Source organism: Salvia splendens, chromosome 3 (assembly GCF_004379255.2).
Source record: "Salvia splendens isolate huo1 chromosome 3, SspV2, whole genome shotgun sequence".
NCBI classification, from domain to species: Eukaryota; Viridiplantae; Streptophyta; class Magnoliopsida; order Lamiales; family Lamiaceae; genus Salvia; species Salvia splendens.
The window spans coordinates 25967867-25985423 of NC_056034.1; the positions used below are offsets into that span (position 1 = coordinate 25967867).

At 31.7% G+C, this 17557-nt stretch overlaps 1 long non-coding RNA gene across 50 annotated transcripts in view; it reads right to left on the minus strand.

Annotated features, from left to right (window-relative positions):
- Positions 1-923: 923 nt before the first annotated feature.
- Positions 924-17557, minus strand: part of LOC121795550 — a 140301-nt gene continuing 123667 nt past the window's right edge. For 30 of the 50 annotated variants that reach the window (XR_006049521.1, XR_006049507.1, XR_006049518.1 and 27 more), the window contains 32 exons: positions 17412-17493; positions 17147-17259; positions 16729-17010; positions 16517-16621; positions 15358-15439; positions 15094-15205; positions 14675-14957; positions 14462-14566; positions 13482-13594; positions 13182-13297; positions 12919-13077; positions 12671-12808; positions 12234-12535; positions 12021-12126; positions 11527-11590; positions 11182-11363; positions 10169-10253; positions 9918-10028; positions 9693-9797; positions 9154-9249; positions 8017-8205; positions 7484-7502; positions 6878-6983; positions 6111-6146; positions 5485-5663; positions 4991-5009; positions 4385-4490; positions 3573-3751; positions 3079-3097; positions 2473-2578; positions 1660-1838; positions 924-1144 (listed from right to left, as the gene is read on the minus strand). This is a non-coding gene — a long non-coding RNA (uncharacterized LOC121795550). Of the gene's footprint in view, positions 1145-1659; positions 1839-2472; positions 2579-3078; positions 3098-3572; positions 3752-4384; positions 4491-4990; positions 5010-5484; positions 5664-6110; positions 6147-6380; positions 6487-6877; positions 6984-7483; positions 7503-8016; positions 8206-8733; positions 9250-9692; positions 9798-9917; positions 10029-10168; positions 10254-10970; positions 11081-11181; positions 11364-11526; positions 11591-12020; positions 12127-12233; positions 12536-12670; positions 12809-12918; positions 13078-13181; positions 13386-13481; positions 13595-14461; positions 14567-14674; positions 14958-15093; positions 15206-15357; positions 15440-16516; positions 16622-16728; positions 17011-17146; positions 17260-17355; positions 17494-17557 lie in introns of all 50 variants that reach the window. The other 20 variants (XR_006049532.1, XR_006049517.1, XR_006049515.1 and 17 more) reach the window with 20 other exon arrangements.

A 17557-nucleotide genomic window follows, 5' to 3' on the forward strand; every position in this document is an offset into this window, starting at 1 on the left:
ACATATTATACGCAAAATACATGCACTGTAAACGCAAAACACAGACTATGTGCTACACACACTACAGAAAATACACAATGCACACACTACATAAAACACACATTATAGAAAATAAACTCGCATATAGAAAATACACACTACACATACATATGCACAGAAATACATGTACTGCATATACACTGCCCACTCAGTTACACAACCTATAAACAAAACACATGCACCATAAATGCAAAATACAAATAATGCGCTGCACACTCACTACAAAATAAATAATACAGACTAACACTAAACTCGCACACTATACAAAAAATATACACTGCACACTAATAATATTACACAAAATAAATGCATTGCAAAAAAACACATGCACACACTACACAGTGCACACAAATACAAACCAACACTACACACAAATTTCACAAGAAACACACTACAAACAAAATACATGCACTGTAATCACATTACATACACATATAATACATACAAGCATTACAAACACATACACACATCACAAAATACACAGTTGCACACAATATAAAGAAACACTACTCACAAATTACAAACATAGTACACACTATGAACACATGGACACACGCTATACACAATAAACACAAAACAAAAAAACTAAATACACTATACACAAAACGGACACACTACACACACACTATACATACAATACATTGAAGCCAAATATACTAATCAAACTAGCATACGTAAGAAATAACCAAAAGCTTATTAATTTTAACTCGACGAATATCAGAAAAACATCAGGAAAAAATATGAGCATTTGCATCTCATAACTACGTGTAAGAGTTACGATTGTGACAAATAACTACATAGCCAATCAAAGAAATGCAAATAAATTTTCATGGTTATGATTGCACCAAACTATTATTACCTGAAAGGAAAAGCACAACACATTCTTTAGGAGACTTTGATGCTGTCGCAGCAATATGGGTGACAATATAAATAACTTGTTGCAGGACCTTCTCAACAGACCATTCTTACGTTAAGTTCAGTAGTCCAAGTAGTCGGTAACAACAAAGAAGTTATGTAAAAAATTTAGATTTCTAGATGCAGCACCTAAACATCTCTTGGGATCAGCATTTGCAATTCATAGCACACCTTTCATCCCTTCAACAGCCTGTTGCCAAAAACAACAATAAGTTTCTCAAGAGAAAGCTATAATTGCTCAAATAAACGTAGAAATGACACTGGACAAACAAAACAGAATCAGAGATATTATCAGTAGACAAAATTAGAAAAGTAGATAAAAAAGTTCTAATTCAAGCATTAAGTAAAGTGCTAATACAATTTTGAAAAACCAATAATTATATGAGATCATGTGAACATACAATTTTTAACATTTTAAGATATTACCGACCAGCATCAACGACTCAGTAATGCAATCTTGTTAGATCTTTTAAAAAAATGTCAATCTATTTGCTTCCTCAGTACTGTACAAACTTTTCAAACTAAAATCCAAAGAATTATCTACATAGTAAGTTAGTTAAGATGTCCAAAATAGATTAAATGGGATTCGAAGACTGTTGATTCCCAATAACTAATATTAAAAAATTATCACACTATTTGGTTCTTCGGACAACTTTTTTCAAATGCATCGATTAACAAATCTGAGTAGATATTTCAAAGACATACCTAATCTTCCGAAAAGCATTCCATTGAAAAATATTCCTCATCATTACCCCCTACCCTGTTCAGGAGAACCATATTCTATGATTTTTAAAGCTTCATTCCAGTCTGTGAGCCCAACACCAGACTAAGTCTGCGGCATTGGTAGTCTATCTGTGTGGATTTCAGAAACGCCATAGTTCTCCCTGAGATTTCAAAAAAAACATAAATTAGTAGAAAGTGAACACATCTTATAAATTATTAAGAGATGTGTTCAAGGGAAAATAGCAAATCAGTTTGGATAGTGGTGTTGATTATAGACAATCAGTAATTCAGTACATAAAAGTTTGAGTAATGATTGAATGTTGGGATGCCCATGGGTCTTGACATGTCCCCACTTTGTTCAGTTGGATCAGACCTATGGGCCAATGAGGTCATTAATAACTAATTACCATAACCAAAAAAGGAAAGGACCAATGAGGTCATTAATAATTTTTCCCTTATCAAGAACCTATATATTCACTGGCTGTAACATCATTAGAGAGCTAGATATTGGAAAATCAATAACAATTTGTAATTTTAGCAATTCCACAAGCAAACTGAATTAACAAATGTTCTAATAACAAGTGTCTTGAGAATACTCAACAAGTATGATAACTCTCATTTTTTTTCATAATATCATTAGATAAATTCAGACAGCTAAGCACACGGCATGCTGACAAAAAAACAAATATGATAACTCTATTTTTTTTTCATAATATCATTACAATGAACACACATAAATATGACCTAAATATACAACTGTCATAAATAAGGTCATGCAGTAATTTGAACCCTAACCTTCAAGCTGCTCTTTCCACACAACACTTTTTAGTTGAGTAATCGTCTCTGAATCAATAAGGGATCCTAATCTGCTCCAAATCTCTTCCAAACTCATATCTGTTAGCTGTAAAGAAACTAGGTTAGTTTGTCAAATATACAGAGTATCGGTTATTAAAACAATAAAGAAAGCATAATGTCATAAGCAATTATATAATATGTCTTGGTTCAATAAACAAAATATAAAATTGTCATAATAATAATAATAATTATTATTATTATTATATGTTTTTGTTTTAATTTAGTACGTAATAACTAATTAAGAAAATTTTAATGAAAATTTGAAACTGTGAATTATATTCTACTACATTCATATACTAATAATAACTATAATTATTATTATTGATATTATTATATTATTTAGAAATCTGAATCTAATTAATAAAATCATACATTATAATAATAATAAAAATATTATAATTATTATTATATTTTCATTAATGGCACGATATTTTTTGGTGGAGTAGCTCGGTATGATAAAGTAGAATGAAGAAACGGTGATATATTTTAACAGCCCATTGTGCTACTCTTGGGATCAGCAGTTGCTTGTGACAATTCATAGCACACCTTTCATGCCTTCATCAGCCTGTTGCCAAAAACAACAATAAGTTTCTCAAGAGAAAGCTAACAGAATCAGAGATATTATCAGTAGACAAAATTAGAAAAGTAGATAAAAAAAGTTCTAATTCAAGCATTAAGTAAAGTGCTAATACAATTTTGAAAAACCAATAATTATATGAGATCATGTGAACATACAATTTTTAACATTTTAAGATATTACCGACCAGCATCAACGACTCAGTAATGCAATCTTGTTAGATCTTTTAAAAAAAATGTCAATCTATTTGCTTCCTCAGTACTGTACAAAATTTTCAAACTAAAATCCAAAGAATTATCTACATAGTAAGTTAGTTAAGATGTCCAAAATAGATTAAATGGGATTCGAAGACTGTTGATTCCCAATAACTAATATTAAAAATTTATCACACTATTTGGTTCTTCGGACAACTTTTTTCAAATGCATCGATTAACAAATCTGAGTAGATATTTCAAAGACATACCTAATCTTCCGAAAAGCATTCCATTGAAAAATATTCCTCATCATTACCCCCTACCCTGTTCAGGAGAACCATATTCTATGATTTTTAAAGCTTCATTCCAGTCTGTGAGCCCAACACCAGACTAAGTCTGCGGCATTGGTAGTCTATCTGTGTGGATTTCAGAAACGCCATAGTTCTCCCTGAGATTTCAAAAAAACATAAATTAGTAGAAAGTGAACACATCTTATAAATTATTAAGAGATGTGTTCAAGGGAAAATAGCAAATCAGTTTGGATAGTGGTGTTGATTATAGACAATCAGTAATTCAGTACATAAAAGTTTGAGTAATGATTGAATGTTGGGATGCCCATGGGTCTTGACATGTCCCCACTTTGTTCAGTTGGATCAGACCTATGGGCCAATGAGGTCATTAATAACTAATTACCATAACCAAAAAAGGAAAGGACCAATGAGGTCATTAATAATTTTTCCCTTATCAAGAACCTATATATTCACTGGCTGTAACATCATTAGAGAGCTAGATATTGGAAAATCAATAACAATTTGTAATTTTAGCAATTCCACAAGCAAACTGAATTAACAAATGTTCTAATAACAAGTGTCTTGAGAATACTCAACAAGTATGATAACTCTCATTTTTTTTCATAATATCATTAGATAAATTCAGACAGCTAAGCACACGGCATGCTGACAAAAAAACAAATATGATAACTCTATTTTTTTTTCATAATATCATTACAATGAACACACATAAATATGACCTAAATATACAACTGTCATAAATAAGGTCATGCAGTAATTTGAACCCTAACCTTCAAGCTGCTCTTTCCACACAACACTTTTTAGTTGAGTAATCGTCTCTGAATCAATAAGGGATCCTAATCTGCTCCAAATCTCTTCCAAACTCATATCTGTTAGCTGTAAAGAAACTAGGTTAGTTTGTCAAATATACAGAGTATCGGTTATTAAAACAATAAAGAAAGCATAATGTCATAAGCAATTATATAATATGTCTTGGTTCAATAAACAAAATATAAAATTGTCATAATAATAATAATAATTATTATTATTATTATATGTTTTTGTTTTAATTTAGTACGTAATAACTAATTAAGAAAATTTTAATGAAAATTTGAAACTGTGAATTATATTCTACTACATTCATATACTAATAATAACTATAATTATTATTATTGATATTATTATATTATTTAGAAATCTGAATCTAATTAATAAAATCATACATTATAATAATAATAAAAATATTATAATTAGTATTATATTTTCATTAATGGCACGATATTTTTTGGTGGAGTAGCTCGGTATGATAAAGTAGAATGAAGAAACGGTGATATATTTTAACAGCCCATTGTGCTACTCTTGGGATCAGCAGTTGCTTGTGACAATTCATAGCACACCTTTCATGCCTTCATCAGCCTGTTGCCAAAAACAACAATAAGTTTCTCAAGAGAAAGCTAACAGAATCAGAGATATTATCAGTAGACAAAATTAGAAAAGTAGATAAAAAAAGTTCTAATTCAAGCATTAAGTAAAGTGCTAATACAATTTTGAAAAACCAATAATTATATGAGATCATGTGAACATACAATTTTTAACATTTTAAGATATTACCGACCAGCATCAACGACTCAGTAATGCAATCTTGTTAGATCTTTTAAAAAAAATGTCAATCTATTTGCTTCCTCAGTACTGTACAAAATTTTCAAACTAAAATCCAAAGAATTATCTACATAGTAAGTTAGTTAAGATGTCCAAAATAGATTAAATGGGATTCGAAGACTGTTGATTCCCAATAACTAATATTAAAAATTTATCACACTATTTGGTTCTTCGGACAACTTTTTTCAAATGCATCGATTAACAAATCTGAGTAGATATTTCAAAGACATACCTAATCTTCCGAAAAGCATTCCATTGAAAAATATTCCTCATCATTACCCCCTACCCTGTTCAGGAGAACCATATTCTATGATTTTTAAAGCTTCATTCCAGTCTGTGAGCCCAACACCAGACTAAGTCTGCGGCATTGGTAGTCTATCTGTGTGGATTTCAGAAACGCCATAGTTCTCCCTGAGATTTCAAAAAAAACATAAATTAGTAGAAAGTGAACACATCTTATAAATTATTAAGAGATGTGTTCAAGGGAAAATAGCAAATCAGTTTGGATAGTGGTGTTGATTATAGACAATCAGTAATTCAGTACATAAAAGTTTGAGTAATGATTGAATGTTGGGATGCCCATGGGTCTTGATATGTCCCCACTTTGTTCAGCTGGATCAGACCTATGGGCCAATGAGGTCATTAATAACTAATTACCATAACCAAAAAAGGAAAGGACCAATGAGGTCATTAATAATTTTTCCCTTTAATAGTATGCAAATATAAATTATAGCAACAATTTACAATGAATGTATTGCCTTGACACACAACAATTTGGAACAGATTTGGGTCCAAAGTCATTCCTCTCGATCGTTTAAGTATATTATAGAGTATACATAAATAACAAGTTCAACATACCTCGGAGCTTCCTGACATATATCCAAATATCATCACCTACATAATTTTCAGAATTATCAGGAAAGACAAAACAGAAGTAATAACTATGCTATGCATTCACTCGCCACAACTTCCTTAGCTTAACAAAACTTTGGATACTGGTTTAGATATTACATTAAAAAAAAAAAAGAAATTCAATCCAATTCAAAAACAGCCGAAATCACATGCCAAAGACATATAGCCAGAAGACTATTAACAACATATCACATAGACAGTTAACAAATCAGTTACCTTCTCGGCCAAGGAAGGAAGAAAGATGGTTGGTTTCCTAAACTTTTGTCATAGTGTAACCCTCATTTCTCAACATATCCAGAAGCTCGTGAATAAATTCAAGAACCTTATCAAAGTTGTAGAAGGTCAAGAGAGATAGTTTAAATATGATAGATAAGAATTATCCGAACATATATATTCACTGGCTGTAACATCATTAGAGAGCTAGATATTGGAAAATCAATAACAATTTGTAATTTTAGCAATTCCACAAGCAAACTGAATTAACAAATGTTCTAATAACAAGTGTCTTGAGAATACTCAACAAGTATGATAACTCTCATTTTTTTTCATAATATCATTAGATAAATTCAGACAGCTAAGCACACGGCATGCTGACAAAAAAACAAATATGATAACTCTTTTTTTTTCATAATACCATTACAATGAACACACATAAATATGACCTAAATATACAACTGTCATAAATAAGGTCATGCAGTAATTTGAACCCTAACCTTCAAGCCGCTCTTTCCACACAACACTTTTTAGTTGAGTAATCGTCTCTGAATCAATAAGGGATCCTAATCTGCTCCAAATCTCTTCCAAACTCATATCTGTTAGCTGTAAAGAAACTAGGTTAGTTTGTCAAATATACAGAGTATCGGTTATTTAAACAATAAAGAAAGCATAATGTCATAAGCAATTATATAATATGTCTTGGTTCAATAATCAAAATATAAAATCGTCATAATAATAATAATTATTATTATTATTATATTTTTTTGTTTTAATTTAGTACGTAATAACTAATTAAGAAAATTTTAATGAAAATTTGAAACTGTGAATTATATTCTACTACATTCATATACTAATAATAACTATAATTATTATTATTGATATTATTATATTATTTAGAAATCTGAATCTAATTAATAAAACCATACATTATAATAATAATAATAAAAATATTATAATAATTATTATATTTTCATTAATGGCACGAGATTTTTTGGAGGAGTAGCTCGGTATGATAAAGTAGAATGAAGAAACGGTGATATATTTTAACAGCCCATTGTGCTACTCTTGGGATCAGCAGTTGCTTGTGACAATTCATAGCACACCTTTCATGCCTTCATCAGCCTGTTGCCAAAAACAACAATAAGTTTCTCAAGAGAAAGCTATAATTGCCCAAATAAACGTAGAAATGACATTGGACAAACAAAACAGAATCAGAGATATTATCAGTAGACAAAATTAGAAAAGTAGATAAAAAAGTTCTAATTCAAGCATTAAGTAAAGTGCTAATACAATTTTGAAAAACCAATAATTATATGAGATCATGTGAACATACAATTTTTAACATTTTAAGATATTACTGACCAACATCAACCACTCAGTAATGCAATCTTGTTAGATCTTTAAAAAAAATGTCAGTCTATTTGCTTCCTCAGTATTGTACAAACTTTTCAAACTAAAATCCAAAGAATTGTCTACACATTAAGTTAGTTAAGATGTCCCTTATAGATTAAATGTGATTCGAAGACTGTTGATTCCCCATAACTAATATTAACAAATTATCATACTATTGGTTCTTCGGACAACTTTTTTCAAATGCATCGATTAACAAATCTGAGCAGATATTTCAAAGACATACCTAATCTTCTGAAAAAGCATTCCATTGAAAAATATTCCTCATCTTTACCCCCTACCCTGTTCAGGAGAACCATATTCTATGATTTTAGCCCAACAGCAGACTAAGCCTGCGGCATTGGTAGTCTAATGATTGAATGTTGGGATGCCAACGGGTCTTGATAAGTCCCCACTTTGTTCAGCTGGATTAGACCTGTGGGCATTAAAAACTAATTACCATAACCAAAAAGGAAAGGACCAATGAGGTCATTAATAATTTTTCCCTTCAATATTATGCAAATATAAATTATAGAAACAGTTTACAATGAATGTCTTGCCTTGTCACACTACAATTTGGAACATATTTGGGTCCAAAGACATTCCTCTCCATCATTTCAGTATATTATAGAGTATACATAAATAACAACAAGTTCAACATACTTAATTGTGCCTCGGTAAGGATCCTGACATATATCCAAATATCATCACCTATATAATTTGTAGAATTATCAGGAAAGACAATGTTCAAAACAAAAGTAATAACTATGCATTCACTCTCCACAACAACTTCCTTAGCTTAATAACACTTTGGAGATGCTGGTTGAGATATTACATTTTAAAATAAAAAAGAAATTCAATCCAATTCAAAAACAGCCAGAATCACATGCCAAAGACATATAGCTAGAAAAACTCTTAACAACAAATAAAAGCATATCACATAGACAGTTAACAAATCAGCTACCTTCTCAACCAAGCCAGGAAGAAAGATGGTTTCCTCTACTTCTGTCATAGTGTAACCCTCATTTCTCAACATATCCAGAAGCTCGGGAATAATTTCAAGTACTTTTTCAAAATTACAGAAGGTCAAGAGAGATAGTTTAAATATGCACTAGTTGTAACATCATTAGAGAGCTCGATATGGGAAAATCAATAACAATTTGTAATTTTAGCAATTCCACAAACAAACTGAATAAACAAATGTTCTAATAACAAGTGTCTTGAGAATACTCAACAAATATGATACCTCTCATTTCTTTTTCATAATATCATTGGATAAATTCAGATAGCTAAGCACACGGCATGCTGACATAAAAAAACTAATCGAAGGTTAAAAGAAAATTTCAAGTTACAGAACAGAAACTAGAATTTATGTTGAAAGAACCTTCTGCAACATCTCAATGCCATCAACTTGATCTTTGAAGTCAGCACTTAAGAGCCTCCGATGAAGACCCTCTCGAAAGTATTTCATGACATCATTCTGTTTGAGAGGTAAAGCAAAGTCACTTACAAGGATCTATAAAGAATGTAAAAACAAGTCAACACTAATGGTCTAACACCATTTACCCAAACCCAAAAGCTGACAAAAGTTCTCAAAAGTTGTATGAAGGCTTCCTCTGGGGTGTGGAAAATCTAATCCCCAAAATTAATAAAGATATCTTAAAATAGATTGGAAACCTCAAGATCTTGAATTTCCTCTATGATGCGGGATATTTTGCCCAAAATCACAATTGAGACCAAACATGCAATCATTGTTTTCAGTAAGCTGCAAATTATATGGTTGAGGGACAGTTTTACACCCAAAAAAAGTGGGATACAATGAACGTACGATGCAAAATCATAATTTAAGGTGGAAAACACACTTTAAATATGACCTATATGCAACTATCACAAATAAGGTCAAGCAGTTGTTTGAACCCCAACCTTCAAGCCGCTCTTTCCACACAACACTTTTTAGTTGGGTAATTGTCTCTGCTTGGATAAAGGATCCTAATCTGCTCTAAAACTCTATAAACTCATTTCTGTTGGCTGTAAAGAAAACTAGGACAGTTAGTCAAAAATATCTTTCGCCGTGTCCCTGATAAGCCAGTGTCCCTGATAAGCCATCATACAACAGGTAAAAGAGGAAAAGTAAACAGCAGCTCAGACCTCGACATCTTCACGCTCCATAGGTTTAGAAATTTTTGCTGTTTGTCATCCTCCATCACCCTTTTTGTTGGTACCAGATTTTCCAGACATGGCTTTCTTAGTGGCAGCTGGCTAAAAAGAGATGTGCATACAAGTAAAATGGGAGAGTTAATAGTGATTAACCATATATGTATGTGAAGTAGCTAGATGTCTATAATACTTGCTCCTAATGTGTCTCGTTATGTAATAGTAATATTTTACATTGCACTTACCTCTGCAGCAATAGGCTTCTTTCCACTAAGCATGAGTATGTTGATTATCCTTACGGCGAATGATGTATTCCAATTCCATAATCCTCTGCATAAGTAGGAGAAATTTTTCATAAAGAATACTAGTAATTAGTAAACAACAATGTTATGGATGGCGTTTGGCGGCCAACCCAAAAACCGCCAGTATGACGGGATATGGCGGTCGATAAAATATTATGAACATACATATATATCAATTCAAATAATAAGAAAATAATAAAAAAAATGTAATATATCTGCTATTAAAACAGTCTAGAAAGCATAATGTCATAAGCAATTACTCCGCATACAATATGTCTTGTTCAATAATCAAAAATATAAAACCATCATAATAATAATAATAATTATCATTATTTTATGTTTTTGTTATAATTTAATAATAACCAATTAAGAAAATTTTAATGAAAATTTGAAAATTTAAATTACATTCTAACTACATCAAAATACTAATTAATAATTATAATAATTATTATTATTATATTATTATTTCTTATTATTATGCTATATATTTACTTATTAATAAAATCTGAATTTAAATAATAAAATTATGCATTATAATAATAAAAAATATTATAACAACTATTATTATGTTTTTCATTAATAATTCATTAAGAAAATCTTAAAATAATTTTAATATTATTGATTATATTAAAATTATTATTATAACTATGCATTCACTTGCCACAACTTTCATAGCTTAAGAAACAATGAATATAGTATAAAAAGTCTAAATGAACAACCCAACAATAGTAAGTTATAAGCTTACCAAGAATATTATAACCTATAGCCAAATTATTTAACACAGCTTTGGGGTGTCCCCATGTCGTTCAGCAGTTAACTTGCGACAATTTGCAAGGATTTTAACTGGCTAATTATCTGCCAACAGGAATACATGGAACGATATAGCACACAAAAACAATAAAGCACTAGAGACTTATGCAATGAAGAATAAATAAGGCTGTTGGCTAACTCGTTACCTCAGCTCCATAGTTATCTAATAAGACTCCAACATGGTCAGCGGACTCGGTCCTCGTTCTGTTGTTCCTAGATCGCAAACCCTGTAAAATGTAAGGAATAGTCGTTGCAGCAGAATATGTTTGGATGACTTGGTTCATCAGTTCATGCATTTTTTCTCGAACTTTTCAATGTTATGTCCAGACTGCAGTCCAAGATAATAAGACATTAGATACTGCTTGAGATATTACTTGCTGAAAAAAAAATAAAAAGAAATTCAATCCAATTCAAAACAACCAGAATCATTTGACATTAACTTACAGACAGAAAACTCATAACAATAAAGAAAAGCACATCACATCAGTTACCTTCTGATAGTGTAGCCCCTCATATCTCAACAGATCCAGAAGCTCTTGAAGAAATTCAAGTACCCTATCGAAGTTAAAGAAGATCAAGAGTCAAGAAAGGATCCAAGATTGTTTAAATATGTTAGATAAGAATTATCAGGACATATGTATTCTACGATGCAGGATATTGTGTCTAAAATCTCAGAATGAGACCAAACATGCAATCATTGTTTCCAGTAAGCTGCAAATTATACGGTTGATGGACATTTTTATAACCAATAAGTGGGATGCAATGAACCCACGATGCAAAACCATAACTTAAGGGAGAAAACACACATAAATCCAGTAACAAATTTCCATGTAAATCATACGGTTGAGGGACATGTTTACACCCAAAAAGTGGGATACAATGAGCCCACGATGCAAAACCATAACTTAAGTAATAATTTGAACCCTAAATAGACCTAAATATATAACTGTTACAAATAAGGTCAAGTAATAATTTGAACCCTAACCTTTAAGCCGCTCTTTCCACACCGCACATTTTAGTTGAGTAATCGTCTCTACTTGAATAAGAGATCCTAATCTGCTCTCAATCTCTTCCAAACTCATTTCTCTTGGCTGTAAAGAAAAATGGGTTGTTAGTCAAAAATATCTATCGTGATGTCCCTAATAATAATGCATTCAGCTATCATACCAAAGGTAAGAGGGGGAAAAGAAAACAGCACCTCAACATCTTCAAGCTCCACAGGCATAGTTGAGTGATAATCTCTACTTTTTTCTCTTTTTTTCCTTTTTTTCTTTTTTATTCCTTTTTTCTTTTTTCCATTTTTTTACTTTTTCCCCTTTTTTCTTTTCTTTTTTTTTCCTTTTATTTTCTTTTTTTGGGAAGTGTTCTCAGACTTCTATACAGGTTCAGCTGCAACAACGCTTTTTTTTTTCTTGGGAAGTGTTTCAGACCCCTATAAAGGTTGCCCAGTGCTTGAATAGCTTCAGCTGCAACAGCAACGGTTTACATCTGTGTTATAACCTGCAAGATTCAAAAATATTGCTCAGGCAATACCAATTACTTGGTCAAGATATTAACAACACAATATGTGATGTATAAAGTCAAGAGAGAACTGGATTAACTTGTGGACTTGTGGTAATGGAAACCATAGCATACCTTCTTTATTGTTCGACAAACTTATGAAGAATCTCCAAGAGCAATCTTTTTGGAGGATGCAAGTTCTGTTAGTTGAGTAATCGTCTCTACTTGAATTCCTAATCTGCTCTCAATCTCTTCCAAACTGATTTCTCTTGGCTGTAAAAAAAATGGGTCGGTTAGTCAAAAATATCTATTGTGATGTCCCTAATAATGTATTAAGCCATCATACAAACGGTAAGAGGGGAAAAGAAAACAGCAGCTCACACCTCAACATCTTCATCCTCCACAGGCATAGTTGAGTAATCGTCTCTACTTCTTTTTTCTTTTATTTTTCCTTTTTTTTCCTTTTTTCCCCTTTTTCCTTTTTTTCCTTTTTTTCTTTTTTTTTCCCTTTTTCCCTTTTTTTCTTTTTTTCTTATAGTAACCTGCAAGATTCAAAAATGTTGCTCAGGCAACACCAATTACTTGGTCACGATATTAACACCAACAATATGTTGTGCATAAAGTCAAGAGAGAACTGGATTGACACCTTTATTGTTCGATAAACTTCTAAAAAATCTCCAAGAGCAATCTTTTTGGTGGATGCAAGTTCTGTTAGTTCAGCAGCAGCCTCTTTCCTCTTACATCATTTGAAGATTTTCTCACCTGAAAGGCAAATCACAACACACTCTTTAGGAAGCTTCGATGCTACCGCAGTAATTTGCGTGACAATATCAATAACTTCTTGCAGGACCTGTTCAACAGACCATGCTTAAGCAAGTTCAACATTCCAAGTAGTCGATAACAACAAAGAAATTATGTAAAAATTTTAAGTTTCTAGATGCAGCACCTGAACATTTTTCTCATTCCAGCTGGGAATAACACAAAGTAAATGGATCGACCTCTCAACAGATGGATCCAAATCAGTTTGTGATTCAACCTACTCTTTAAAAGACACAACAGCTGAAACAAAAAATTCATAAATTAAAAATTGTACTACAGATTTTATCATTAGCAAGATAACAATTTTGAATGGGTGGCCTCGTTTCTAATGCATTTCATACAAAAGCATCTCAAAAGTTTAATACTCTAACATAGAAGAACCAAAGACAACATGTATACTACAGGATTATCTAACCTTTTTAGAAAAGACCAATAAACAAAGCAGTTAATCCACACCCCATATACTATTTTGCTTCAAATATACATGATACATTTTTCTAAATTAAAAAATGGCAACAGAATTGATAAAGGTTTATCTTAAGAGCAAAAGGAAAATTCAAAACAAGCAGATTATAGGATCCATATAACTGTAAACATAGGAAGAGAAATAACTAAGAAAAATTCCATACTAACGTTGCTGAATCTATAAAATATTTAGGTAGACAAAGAAACCACACATGGAATGACTGACAATCTTCAACGGGAGCATATTAACTAACCAGAAAAATTTTCCTTAAGAAAAATAGAAGAACGATAAAAATATAATGAGACATAATCATCTATGAAACAGATGCACCGGTCAAGAGTTATTTTTCTAACCATACATTAGCATCAAAGCCAGATAAATTGTTTCCATTTGTAACAAATTTCTCTGATGCAGGATATTGTGACTAAAATCTCATTTAAGAGACCAAACATGCAATCATTGTTTCCAGTAAACTGCAAATCATACGGTTGATGGACATGTTTATACCTAAACAGTGGCATACAAGAACCCTTGATGCAAAACCATATCTTAAGAGGAAAAACACACATAAAAACACACATATACGTGACCTAAATATGTAACTGTCATAAAAAAGGTCAAGCGGTAATTTGAACCCTAACCTTTAAGCCGATCTTTCCACACAGCAGATCCTAGTTGAGTAATGTCTCTACTTGAATAAGGGATCCGAATCTGCTCTCAATTTCTTCCAAACTCATTTCTCTTGGCTGAAAAGAAAAATGGGCCAGTTAGTCAAAAATATCTATCATGATGCCCCAAATAATAATGTATTCAACAAGCATACTAAAGGTAAGAGGGGGAAAAGAAAACAGCACCTCAACATCTTCAAGCTCCACACGCATAGTCAAGTAATAGTCTTCTCCTTTTTTCTTTTTTCTCCATTTTTTCCTTTTTTTTCCTTTTTTTTCCTTTTTTTCTTTTTTTCCCATTTTTTTCCTTTTTTCTTTCTCTCTTTTTTCATTTTTTTTCCTTTTTTTGGGAAGTGTTCTCAGACTCTTATACAGGTTGCCCAGAGCTTGAATAGCTTCAGCTGCAACAGCAACGCTTTTTTTTTCCTTTTTTTTCTTCCTATCGTAATGTTTACATCTGTGATATAACCTGCAAGATTCAAAAATGTTGCTCAGGCAACACTAATTACTTGGCCACAATATTAACACCAACAACATGTTCTACATAAAGTCAAGAGAGAACTGGATTAACTTGTGGACTTGCGGTCATGGAAACCATAGCATACCTTCTTAATTGTTCGACAAACTTCTGAAAAATCTCAAGGAGTAATCTTTTTGGTGGATGCACGCTCTGTTAGTTCAGCGACAGCCTCTTTCTCTCACACCATTTGAAACTTTCTGAAAATAAAATATAAAAAGTATGAATAAAATGCTACCAGAATCATAAGATGGTACGAGAAAAATCAATATAATGATATGGAAAAGTGGAATAACCTTATCTATTTTTTATTATAAGATGAATGGGTTATAATGGAAAGTAGCATATTAACCTTGAAAAGCTCCATATTGCTTCACTCATTCGCTAATAATAGCAAAAGTGGAACCTTGTAAATCTCTCAAATTTTTGGATACCTATAAGGGGAGAGATATAAGATAGGTTCAGTGCCACCTAACAACTAAAGTTAGCAAACCTCATTCAAGGAATTAAAATTTTGGATGTTCATACAGTTTCTTGTAAACAAACCCTCAATATTTCATTAAAGCATGCTTCAGCTGCTCTTTAAAACTGCTCTTTAAAAGACAGTAGTTGAAACAAAAAATTCATAAATTAAAAATTGAAGTACAGATTTTATCATTAGCAAGATAACAATTTTGAATGGGTGGCCTCATTTTTTAAAGCGATTCATACAAAAGCATCTAAATAAGTTTAATACTCTAACATCAAAGAACCATAGACAACATGTATACTGCAGCATTATATAGCCTTTTTAAAATAGACCAATAAACAAAGCGGTATATAAAGAGAATATCAAGAAAATTAAAAATAAAAAGCCATGATATGAGGATTAATCTACACCCCATATACTATTTTGCTTCAAATATACATGATACATTTTTCTAAATTAAAAAATGGCAACAGAATTGATAAAGGTTTATCTTAAGAGACAAAGGAAAATTCAAAACAAGCAGATTATATGATCCATATAATTGTAAATAGAGGAGGAAGAATAAATAAGTCAGAACAATTCCATACTAACGTTGCTAAATCTATAAAATATTTAAGTAGACAAGGAAACCTCACATGGAATAACAGAAAATTTCTTCAACGGGAGCATACTAACTAACCAGAAAAATTTTCCTTAAGAAAAACAGAAGAACGATAAAATTATAATGAAACAATCATCTATGAAACAGATGCACCGGTCAAGAGTTATTTTTCTAACCATACATTAGCATCAAAGCCAGATAAATTGTTTCCATTTGTAACAAATTTCTCTGATGCAGGATATTGTGACTAAAGTCTCATTTAAGAGACCAAACATGCAATCATTGTTTCCAGTAAGCTGCAAATCATACGGTTGATGGACATGTTTATACCTAAACAGTGGCATACAAGAACGCTAGATGCAAAACCATATCTTAAGAGGAAAAACACACATATGCGTGACCTAAATATGTAACTGTCCAAGCGGTAATTTGAACCCTAACCTTTAAGCCGCTCTTTCCACACAGCAGATCTTAGTTGAGTAATGTCTCTACTTGAATAAGGGATCCGAATCTGCTCTCAATTTCTTCAAAACTCATTTCTCTTGGCTGAAAAGAAAAATGGGCCAGTTAGTCAAAAATATCTATCAAGATGCCCCAAATAAATTGTATTCAGCTAGCATACTAAAGGTAAGAGGGGGAAAAGAAAACAGTACCTCAACATCTTCAAGCTCCACAGGCATAGTCAAGTAATAATCTTCTTCTCCTTTTTTCTTTTTTCTCCATTTTTTCCTTTTTTTTCCTTTTTTCCTTTTTTCTTTTTTTCCTTTTTTTTCCTTTTTTTCTTTCTCTCTTTTTTCCTTTTTTTTCCTTTTTTTGGGAAGTGTTCTCAGACTCTTATACAGGTTGCCCAGAGCTTGAATAGCTTCAGCTGCAACAGCAACGCTTTTTTTTTCCTTTTTTTCTTCCTTTCGTAATGTTTACATCTGTGATATAACCTGCAAGATTCAAAAATGTTGCTCAGGCAACACTAATTACTTTGTCACAATATTAACACCAACAACATGTTCTACATAAAGTCAAGAGAGAACTGGATTAACTTGTGGACTTGCGGTCATGGAAACCATAGCATACCTTCTTAATTGTTCGACAAACTTCTGAAAAATCTCAAGGAGTAATCTTTTTGGTGGATGCACGCTCTGTTAGTTCAGCGACAGCCTCTTTCCTCTCACACCATTTGAAACTTTCTGAAAATAAAATATAAAAAGTATGAATAAAATGCTACCAGAATCATAAGATGGTACGAGAAAAATCAATATAATGATATGGAAAAGTGGAATAACCTTATCTATTTTTCATTATAAGATGAATGGGTTATAATGGAAAGTAGCATATTAACCTTGAAAGGCTCCATATTGCTTCACTCATTCACTAATAATAGCAAAAGTGGAACCTTGTAAATCTCTCAAATTTTTGGATACCTATAAGGGGAGAGATATAAGATAGGTTAGTGTCACCTAACAACTAAAGTTAGCAAACCTCATT